We start from the raw sequence: 11,155 nt of genomic DNA, 5'->3' as shown, positions 1-11,155 counted from the left end.
AAAGAGAGTTTGAAGCTCCGTTATGCTCCGAGTCATTACCATGCCATGCTGATAATAGTATGCATTGCTGATAATAGTATGCATGTTTGTATGCATGTATTTATTTATTTATTTATTTATTGTCGTCATGTCGCATTACTTCATTTAAATATATTGAAATAGAGAGAAACGGATGTATACTATTTTGGAATCCCTTTCTTTTGGGAATTTTTTGCAATGATGTTTCCCCTGTATAGGTTTTGTTTTGTTTTGTTTTGTTTTTTTCTTTCTGTCTATTGTTTCTTTGATGCTAATGCTATTATGAATGTGATACTATGTGATCATCTGTATGTGTATGTTATATATTGTTCTTGTAATGCAATAAAAAAATTGAAATAGAGAGACCGTTAATTTATCATTAATTTAAATTGTTCTTGTAATGCAATAAAAAAATTGAAATAGAGAGACCGTTAATTTATCATTAATTTAAATTAAATTATATAGATAAATTAATTGAGGACTTTTATGGTATTAAGGTTAGCCTACTTTCTTTACTAATTCACAGGGGGAAAAAAATCATTTGGTGGATGAAAAAAACATGGATAAAAAATATTCAGTTATCACTTAGCTTAGCTATTACTAGCTTATATATTCCTGCATGTACGAGTCTCTTTCTCTTTCACTCTTCACTCTTTACTGGACAAAAAATCTGATTTGAGTTGTTTGTGATGTTGGTCAAGGGAGAGCATTTTTAGGAAATTCTCTCAAGAATTATTACCATAATTCTTGAAAAGAATAGTCAATGGGTGCATTCAACATTCTTCAATATAATTTTCTTTTGTGTTCAACAGAAGATAGAAACTCATACAGGTTTGGATTAACATGAGTGAGTAAATAAAATAATTTTTATAGAGGAAATATCCTTTTAAAAATAAGGCAATGTAAGAAGTGCAATAACCACTATCACCAGACGAGGGAGCAAAATCCCTGAAACAGTTGGTATTGTCAAGAGATTCAACAAGTGCTTATTTACACCACTGTTACACAGCCGACATGGTGATGAACAGCACATTCATGAGAAGTAGTTTATTTTTCAGCACAGTGGTCGACCACCATTGTGAGACAAGATGACAACCTCACATGTGCTCTGAAATAGATCCTGCTCTGAGTGAGGACTGATGTCTTCACAATGCCCAAATCCTAACATGCCCATACTGCAGCTCATGTTAGACCATGTGCCTACCCCATTGTCTGCAATGGAATGTGTGTTTATTTGCACTATTTAGCCTGAAAATAGCTGTTTTTTTAACATTTGGACCGAGATAAAACAAACATGCTGTTCCTGTAGGCTGCACCGCACCCATGCATCACAATCCACGGCGCTCGAAAGTGATTTTTAACACTGATGGGTCACCGGGTGAGTTATTTGTTTGCAGAATTTTCCCATGGTAAACCCACAGAACACAAAGGCTTCATGGTGGCCCCTTTAAACCGCAGGGTAGGCGAGTGGACATAAGCCGCCATACACCCTCTTTTGAAAATGAAATTTATAGCACCTCATAAAACTCTATTCATCCTTATAATTCCTATACAAACTAGAGAGTTGTTCACGGATCCTGTAAACTTGAAAATATACGCCTAAATCAAATGCTGATGCTCCTGCTTCAAAATGGAGTGTTCCCCCCAAAAGAACCAAAAATGTGTGCATTTGATTTGCGCTTTTGGATTTTTCATAAATATGGCTGGGGACTTTTGATACAGTATATCCTATATCTGACAATGCAATCTTAATGTAAGAGCACCCTTTTGGATATCTGAAAATGGCAAAAACAAAAGTGTTTTTAAAATCTAAAAAAAAAAAACATTTAAAAGTATATTAGAATGCCAAACTGTTATTTTAAATTCGTATAACATTTTATAACATTGCATAATTATATATATGGAGTAGGCCCTATGACATTTCCTGGCCAGTGATTGCGATTTACTATTGTACAACAAAACATCTTAAAATGTATTTTCTATTGGGGTCTACTGTAATAAAAAATAATAATAGCATATGGGTTTTGAACAATACATATTACTATAAAATACAATCATGCTATTTTATTTCCAATGTGAATTATTCCATTAGCCATGTCTCAGTTCTGTCAATGAAACACATTTATTATATTATGACATGTACAGTATAATCTGTGTCTGCTGTAAGGCTTTAAACTCTATTCATCCTTATAATTCTAGGAATCCTGCAAACTTAAAACTCCCCTAAATCAAATGCTGATGCTCCTGCTTCAAGATGGAGCGCTCCCCAAAAGAGCCAAAATAAGTGCTTTGATTCACCACTTTTGGATGTGTCATAAATATGGTGGACCTTTGTTTTTTTTTTGCCATTCTCAGATCTCCTAAGGTGCATTAAGTTTGAAGAATACAAGTGAAAATTTTCCTGTCATCATGCGAGGAGACAGACAGACAGAGTGCGATGTGGTGTTTTGGGCCTGAGCTGCTTTTTCCCAGGCGTAGATGCACACCACCGGGATATTTAGAGCCACAGAAGAGCACTGATTAAAGAGAGAGACAATGGGGAGAGATTGCCATGACATGATGGCATTTTCCATTCCTGTGCTCTGCCTCTCATGGGCGCAAAAAACTGTGCCGTGAAACGTTTGAATTATCCCAGAATGTGAGGAATTTGTTTTGTGGCACCAGCGCAGACCCCTCGCACACTGATCACAAGATCTGACACAGAGCCTTGACTGTCTCTTTTGTGTGCGTGCGTGTTGTGGGCGGGTAGGTGGGTGTGTTTGTTTGAGGTGGAACGGTCATAATGCACCACAAAGTGTCTGGAGGATCTAGACATCAGATGGGGGGTGTAGTTGGGGGGTCTTGGTGATATGATACCAATTTGGGGGGCCTTAATAGGACCGGCGCCCCTCTGCAGTCTGAAGACACCACTCTCCTCTGTGGTCAGAAAGGAAATCTCGTCTCTCTGTAATTATAACTTAATGTCCTTGTGTCATTCAGAGATGATGTCTCATTGTGCCCTGCACGTCTTCTTTTTCTCTCCCAGGCCGGCGACTGCCAGAAATAAACATGTCGGCCTTTTTATTATCATTTATTTGAGGCAAAGGAGAGTAATAATTGCTGTCGCTACAACCACATGCTTCCGGCCACAAGCAGAGCTTTTTAGATCTGCAGCACTCATTGCCTTCCTTCTCATTCCTCTGTATATTTAAGGAATAGTTCACCCAAAAAACTAATTCAATTATTATTATGTATATTTATTCTATTATTATTATTATTTTAAATATTTAGTCACAGGACTAAACAGTTATTTAAAACTTTATTAATATTCTTGTGTGTGTGTGTGTGTGTGTGTATATGTAATCAGATTCCGAAAAATGAGTTGTAATTAGTATATATTATTTTTTTGAATACACTATAAAAATTATTTTCAAGATTTGTTATCACAACATATTTTCTTTTGTCAAATCAACTTTATAATAATTTATTTAGTTGAGAAAACTTATTATTTTGAGTTTCTGATGGTTAAATCATTCTCCTTCATTGTATTAACTCACTTTTTCCAGTTCAATGAACTTAAAATTTTAAGGCAACCAGGTTACTTACTTTTTTAAGTTAAACCATCAATATATTTTTACAGTGTACTCATAATCAGAATATAGTAACATTTTCATTTATTACATGATTACATTATTTACATATATAGCAGTAATATAATATAATTAATTACTGCCATTATGTAATATAATTAATATGTAATATTAATTATGTAACATTGTAATATAATTTTGAGATCAGTTCTGACTGCAATTTCTAAGTAATCTATCATTGCATGTGTGTGTGTTTTTTGTGTTCCAATAAAGAGCATTCAAAAAACAAATTGTAATATATGAATATATATAATAACATGATTTTAATTTCTTTTTCAACTATTCTGTTAATTACACCACAGTTCTGTCAATGACAAACCTTTGATAAGAGAATTATTATTTTATGAATTATGAATTTATGATAATCTGTGTCTGCTGCAAGGCAAGGATTTAGTTTGTGTTGATGCGGAGTGCGTGACAATGGTCTTCACTTGCATCTGTGTTTCTTTTCGTGCCTGTGTGGTTTGGATACGTCTGTGTCCATCCCAATGTGTGTTTGCTCTGCCTTTGAGAGTGTGTGACTGCACGCTGTTGTTTGGGATACTGCCGCCACTACCTACGGGCCGGCCGTCGCTCAGCTGCTCTGGGCTGTAATGACAGGGCCGACTGGATGCAATTAAGTTCAAACATAGCAGCGTGGTGGACAGAGCCGGAGGCCTGCAGCCCTCAATATCATGCAGGCTGACCACAGACTGACAGCTCTCCAACACCCACCAAACACTGAAACTGAGACCAAACTACATGCTGAGCTAATCCTGAACTAAAAGGCAGACTAAAGCCATTTAAATTGAGTTTAAATGTATAAACTCTGATAATAACTGCGCATACAGTGCATGAACTTTTCGAAACTGTCTGTTTCACAGACATTAAAGGGGTAGTATAATGCCCCTATTTAAAATATGTAAAAATATATATGGTGTCCTCAGAGTGTGTATGTGAAGTTTTAGCTCAAAATACACCACAGATAATTTTTTACAGCATGTTAAAATTGTCCTTTTTAGAGGGTCAGTAAAAACGGTGGTTTCGTGTGTCCCTTTAAATGCAAAAGAGCTGCTGCTCCGGGCACTTTTTTATTCACAACTGGAGTCGGACAATGATGAAGAGACTCCAGAAGAAGTGACAACATGTACACTCTCAGAAAAAAAGGTACAAAAGCTGTCACTGGGGCTGTACCTTTTCAAAGGTACACTTTTATACCCAAAGCCAAGGCTGCATATTGGTACCTTAGTGGTACATATTAGCACCTAAAATGTACATATTAGTACCCAAGTGTACATATTAGCACCTAAAATGTACATATCAGCACCTAAAATTTACATATTAACACTTAAAATGTACATATCAGCACCTAAAATGGACAAAAGTTTACCTTTTGAAAAGGTACAGCCCCAGTGACAGCTTTTGTACCTTTTTTCTGAGAGTGTAGAATGCAACAGGACGTTTCTGAATGGTTAGTTGATGAATTTATGTTGAACATATGTAACGTTTATGTAAATTTTAGGGTTAGTGACGTCACTAACCCAGGGGAATGTTGTGTAGTTCCTAACAGTTGTTTGCTGTAGTCCTTAAAAACGATTTCTTTAAAAGAAAATAGGCTTTGCTTTGAACTATGAGCGTTGTAACTTTGCAGATGTTTATGCTCAAGCGAAAGAAGTGAAATCATAATCAACCACCCCTTTATAAAGTAAACAGATATGCACAAGACGTGCACATATTGAATAAGCCATTCCAGTGATCAAATACTCAGATAAAGATTGCTGTGGTTTGGTTTGTGATTGGCTGTTCATCAGTCCCAAACTGAACAACTAGCCTAGCGCTAGCTTTAAGTTAGCATCTCTAGCTGATTAAGTCAGGCATAATATAACATTAGCCCATCATTTCAACAACACCCCCTGTCCTGAACACATAATCCTCTTCTTCTTGGAAAGCTAAAATTAGCTCTCTTTGGAATGCTATGACAGCTTTTCCAATGCAAAGTAGGACGTCACAAATATCCACGTGTTTTGGTGTTTTGTTGTTGTTGTTGTTGTTGTTGTTTTAGCTTTAGAAGCAACTTGTATGAAAAAAAGGCAAAAAGGTGAAATCAAAACGCACAATGTTCATTGCGGCAGACAAATAGTGCCGCTATTTGAATAAATGTTAATACTCTTGGTCCTGCCAACCCAATATCATAAACAACTAGGCCTATTTTATGAAGTAAGGATGTCATATGAATTCATGCAATGTGATTTGACACTATTTTTAGAAGAAGCATGATTGTAGAAATGTGCAAATGAGAGTATGAAGACCCAATTCGGCAAAACATTTAAAAATTTATCTATAGTTTTAACTAGATTGCGGGTAGTAAAGAAGGGGCTGTTTACACAACACCATTTTCAACTAAAAACTTAAAGGGATACTCCACTTTTTTTGGAAATAGGCTCATTTTACCACTCCCCCAGAGTTAAACAGTTCGGTTTTTCCGTTTTCGAATGTATTCAGACGATTTTTTGATATTTAGAAGAATATCAGTAACCAGACAGTTTCTGGTCTCATTGACTTCCATAGTATTTTTTTTTTTTCCTACTATGGAAGTCAATGAGACCAGAATCGATCTGGTTACTGATATTCTTCTAAATATCAGACAATCGGCTGAATGGATTCGAAAACGGTAAAACCCAACTGTTTAACTCTGGGGGAGTGGTAAAATGAGCCTATTTCCAAAAAAAGTGGAGTATCCCTTTAACACTTTATAAGTTTTGGACGCTCATTTACACGACAACGTTTTGGGGACCTGAAAACGGGTCTCAAATGCAAGTGCAAAAAAACGCAAAACTACAAAAAACGTGAATTTGTGAAACTGGTGACATCTTGTGAATAATTATTATATGTTTAGTCTGTTGCCGCATAGTTTCTTTACAAAATGACATCGCCAACTACTGGCCTGGCACGCATAATACAGCGTTTTTAATAGTTTTCACGGATCAGTGTGAACGGGGATCATTTTTATAATGGTGTCGTCTTATGTGAAAAATGCAAAGGAAAAACGTACCCTTGGGTTAGGTAAAGTAAAAAAAAGAAGGAATACTGTGTGTGCAAAATATTGGCAACTGTTTAGTGAATTCACCTCTGAAAATTTAAACACAAAACCAAGAAGATATTTCAGCTACATAAAACATCCATTTTAAGATAAACAGTGGTTGGAAGCGAATACCGAAGCGCATTGAGAGTAACGTTGCCAAAACAATGCTGTGGCACTGGCTACGAGCGCAAAATAAATTATTCTGACTTTCGTTTCTTCCCCTCCTCTTGCCCAGCTCATAAAAGATGCCGTAGTTCGTGTGATGTGGTTGACGATCTCAGTCAGAATGAACTGATTACCATGGAGCTGCAAATCCTTTGAGTCATGGCACACAGTGACATTCTTTAGACTCTTAAAAATAGAAACACTTCTCTTTTTTTCACAGATTTGTTTTTCTCATTCGATGTCTGTGGGGCATCCTCTCTTAGTTTAGAGTCCCGAATCATAACCAGATCTTCTCTCTTTTCTCCACTTTCTCCTTTTCCTTCTGTTGTTGGAGCTTGTTTAACCTAGAGGAGAAAATTGGCTTAGCGTGGGAACGACAGAATTCTTTGGGGATAGGTTTTGTTGTTTTTGAGTGTTCCCCCCCCCCCCCCCCCTTTTCAAGTCAGAAAAAGTATGAGCTTGTGCCAAAACCTCATAAAGTAAGATAAAAAAAAAAAATGAGAGAGGCAGGCCACAACACCATGACAAAGATAGGGCCTGCCTACCGCTCAAGAGCTTTACAAATGACAATCTTTTGGAGGAATAAAGAGAGATGGAACAAGAACGAGAGGGAGGAGGACAACATTTGGAGGGAGAAGAAAAAAAAAGGGAAAGAAATGTGGATGGGTTGGGGGGAGAAGGGGAGGAAACATTCCCCTGGCCACATTAAAGACAAAAAAAAGAAAACAAACAGAAAAACATGTCTGACATGAAGACGCTGGTTTCTGTGGCGACAGACAATGGCTGCTTGTGGCCTAGTGAGGCCTACCCGGCCCGTCTGGGCACCGGCACCAGCGAGAGTTACCGCAGTCAGGCCCTCTATCGGGGGCTCGGCGCTGTGGGAAAACAGCTTGAAAGGGACCTCGCTCTTAGCCACAAAGGGCCCTTTCTGCTTCCTCTTGTTGGCTTTTGCCCTTCTTATTTATCTTTTGGGAGCCGGATGAGGCGGGCATGACTGCGTGAGTAAACAGTGTTGCTGTCTTCCTCTGGCAGAGATGGAGGGAGGAGGCTGCCTCACTCGCTGCCTGAAATCGCAGGCCTTTTGATAGCAGGAGACGCCGGCTGTCGCTCTGTCATCAAGAACGTGTAAATCATGGTAACGCGACCTTTCACTGACTGGATGGGACCAATGCTACTACATTTTTTGCTGCACATACATGCATAGTTAGTTACATAACTTTGGTCACACTTAAACCATGTTCAGACTGTCATTCCAAATCCGATATTTGTACACATCTCATTGAAATACGGTCAGACTTACTGTAGCAAGTGTGAACGACAAAGCATTTTTTACAAATCCGTTTCGAGCTATATTCATATGAGGCTTCAAATCCAAAATGTATTTTTTAGAAATCCATTTCAAACCACGAACGTCGTGCTGAGTGATCTGAGTGAACTGTATGAACGGCGTTTGGGGATCGACTCATCGAGACTATTTTTTAAGATGGCTCCTGTCTGTATACGCGAAGTGAACTGTCTTCATAAAGTATTACACGGTCTGTACACTTACAGAGTTCTCAATGCTCCGTTTTGCATGTGTGGACCCTCATTATGTTACGGCGTTAGTGTGGGGCTATTTTGAGCCTTGTTAGTGGTATAAACTAGTGCTTTCTTTTTACTTAGTCAATGCCCCCATTACTAGCGTTATACGCTAAACAGTTTTTAGAGATAAAACTCTTTACATTTGATTATCATGAAAACAAATCTCAGAGAACGATTGACTAGGTACCGATGTTTTATTAGACCAAAGGTTATTGTTCGCCAGAGTTCTCCTTTAAACCAGAGAGACCCTTCCAGTCAAATTTAGTGCTGCAAAAATCATTAACAGCTTAATGCTGGCAAATGACCATGATTAAGCAGGATAACCCATGACTAGCTGTGCAGTAAATGATTTCAATGCACTATGCCTCAACGTCATGCATTAAAATCATAATGCACACCTAGCCATGGATAATCCCTTACATATAAAGAATAGGTAGGCTACATAATTAAAAAAAGAATGAAAACATAGTTTCATTACATCTATAAAGAGATGAATGAATTTTCATGTGATTGCAAGCATACCGTAGAGGATCCACCTCAATACCACAATCAGTTGTGACATGCATTGCAGGGCATTTGTTCTTAAGGACACATGTCCATGAATATACACAGATTCATGCAATGCGACCTGTGTCATTTGTGGGCTTTAAAGTGGGCAGGCCTCAGTGTCTGGCATTCCTCTCGTGGCTGGAGGAGAGATAAGTCCCTGTGGGATTTGCCAGCTCTTGCAGTGGGGCCTCAGCTCTCCAACACTCAGAGAGCCAAATGAAAAGGAACATCAAAACACGGGCTGATTTTGGGGTCAGCCGCTGAGATTTACACATAAAGGCAGGAAAGTCGTGCAAGATGTGGTAGAGCATGTGGGCGTGTGTGTGTCAGCATGAATTAATACAGAATTACTGCTTGAGGAAGAGCGTGCGAGTTTGGCTGCTGTCATTTGGCAGTGACATTTAATATGCAAGTTGCACATTAACTTGCACGTGTGTGTGTGTGTGTGTGTGTGCGTGTGACTCTGACTCAACTGTATGTGAAAAAAGGAAAGCGGTTGTGTGTATGTGTGTGTGTGTGTGTGTGTGCATGCTCTTCTTTCTATGAGAGAATCGTAAAAATATGAGCTTGTTAATTTCAATTGTGGAGCTGTTCTTGTTGTGGTGAAGAGGGAGGGCTTTGCAAAAGCACTGAAGTGGCCAACCAAGAGCGTAAGAAGCTGCTTTGCTCAATACCCGCGTTCGCTTTGTTCTCCGGCTCTTGTTCTCAGTTTTCCCCCCTTCAAACTATTTTTACAGATCAACTTATTTATTTACTTAATTCCCCCTGTTTCTCTCATCCATTTTCCACTGTGATTTCCCCCCTTAATTTGTCATCAGTGGAGGAAGTGTGCCATGACAAAGATCAAAAACGCAGAGGAAGAGGAGTAGAAATGGGGGAGAAGCGAAGGATGCAGAAAAATCTTGAAAAAGAAAAATAATCAGAACGGAGAATGAGAAGAAAGCTCGGCTTTGAAGCGGCTGGACAACAAAAATAACAGCAGAGACACGGCGAAAGGCCCGATTTTCTCTCGAGCTCCTTTCTTCTTGCTTTCTGGAAATGAGATCCAGACCCGAATAAAAGAGGGATTGGTAATGAAAGGAGATGGAGTCGGGGGAGGATGGAGGGATAAAGGGATCTCTTACACTCATTTGACTCACACATCAAACCATAAGCCTCCCGCGACGGTCAAATGCCACACGTCGGCTCTCTGCTAATTGCTGCCACCATCCATCTCTAATAGCAGGAGAGAGGAGATTTTTCAACAAGAACATGCATTTTATACGGCTCACCATGGGAAAACCCATGGACAGACGCACACATGCATGTTGTACAGTGGCCTCAAATAGTATTTGTACACTCAATTGACACTTCAAAAGCATTTTTTTTTTTAAAATCATAATACAACTATGAAACCAAATGGCAAATGGATGTAATTTTAATCAGGTGTCTTAGCGGTGCTACTAACATTCTTCAGGGTGAATGTAGCACAGAGTTACTGTGTAGTGCAATCACATTACTGTTTTATTGTGTGGGCTTAGAAATTAATGTAATGTACTCATCTTAAAAGTCTTGTTTCAAATTATTAAAGGGAATTAATTCATCCTAAACAGTTCTCTTTGTCTCATTGTTAATAAAAAAGTTTTATTTATTCTTGTGAATCAATTCATCCACAATAATTTTGTCGTGTAGCAATGTGGAAAAGTCCACTTTGCTTAAAAAAAAAAGAAATTGTATTTGGTATGAATTTAATTTTTGATACTGTCACCTAATTGAGACAGCTCTTTCATTCAAAACCCCTCATGGTTTTTGTATCAGCAAAATTATGGCTCTGGAATAAATCAAAAAATAGATAATTGGACATTCATATTTGAAAAAAAAACAAACATATTGCCACCCTTGTGAAAAAGTTTAGCATGATTTAAAAGAGTACTCATTACAGAGGTAATATACTTCAAAAAAATAAAAAATAAATAATATATATATATATATATATATATATATATATATATATATATACTGAAATGTGAGCTAAATGTAATGTTTAATCAATAACACACTACAGTTAAAATTACAGTCACTTTACGTGTGATTTCGCACGTTGGTTAGAACAAGTGGACTTCCTTAAAGCACGACAAAAGACTATTACAATTATTTTGAATATACTTCAGAG

Source organism: Pimephales promelas, chromosome 18 (genome assembly GCF_988280905.1).
Source record: "Pimephales promelas chromosome 18, fPimPro1.hap1.1, whole genome shotgun sequence".
Classification (NCBI taxonomy): Eukaryota; Metazoa; Chordata; class Actinopteri; order Cypriniformes; family Leuciscidae; genus Pimephales; species Pimephales promelas.
Note: the sequence above shows the minus strand (reverse complement) of the source record.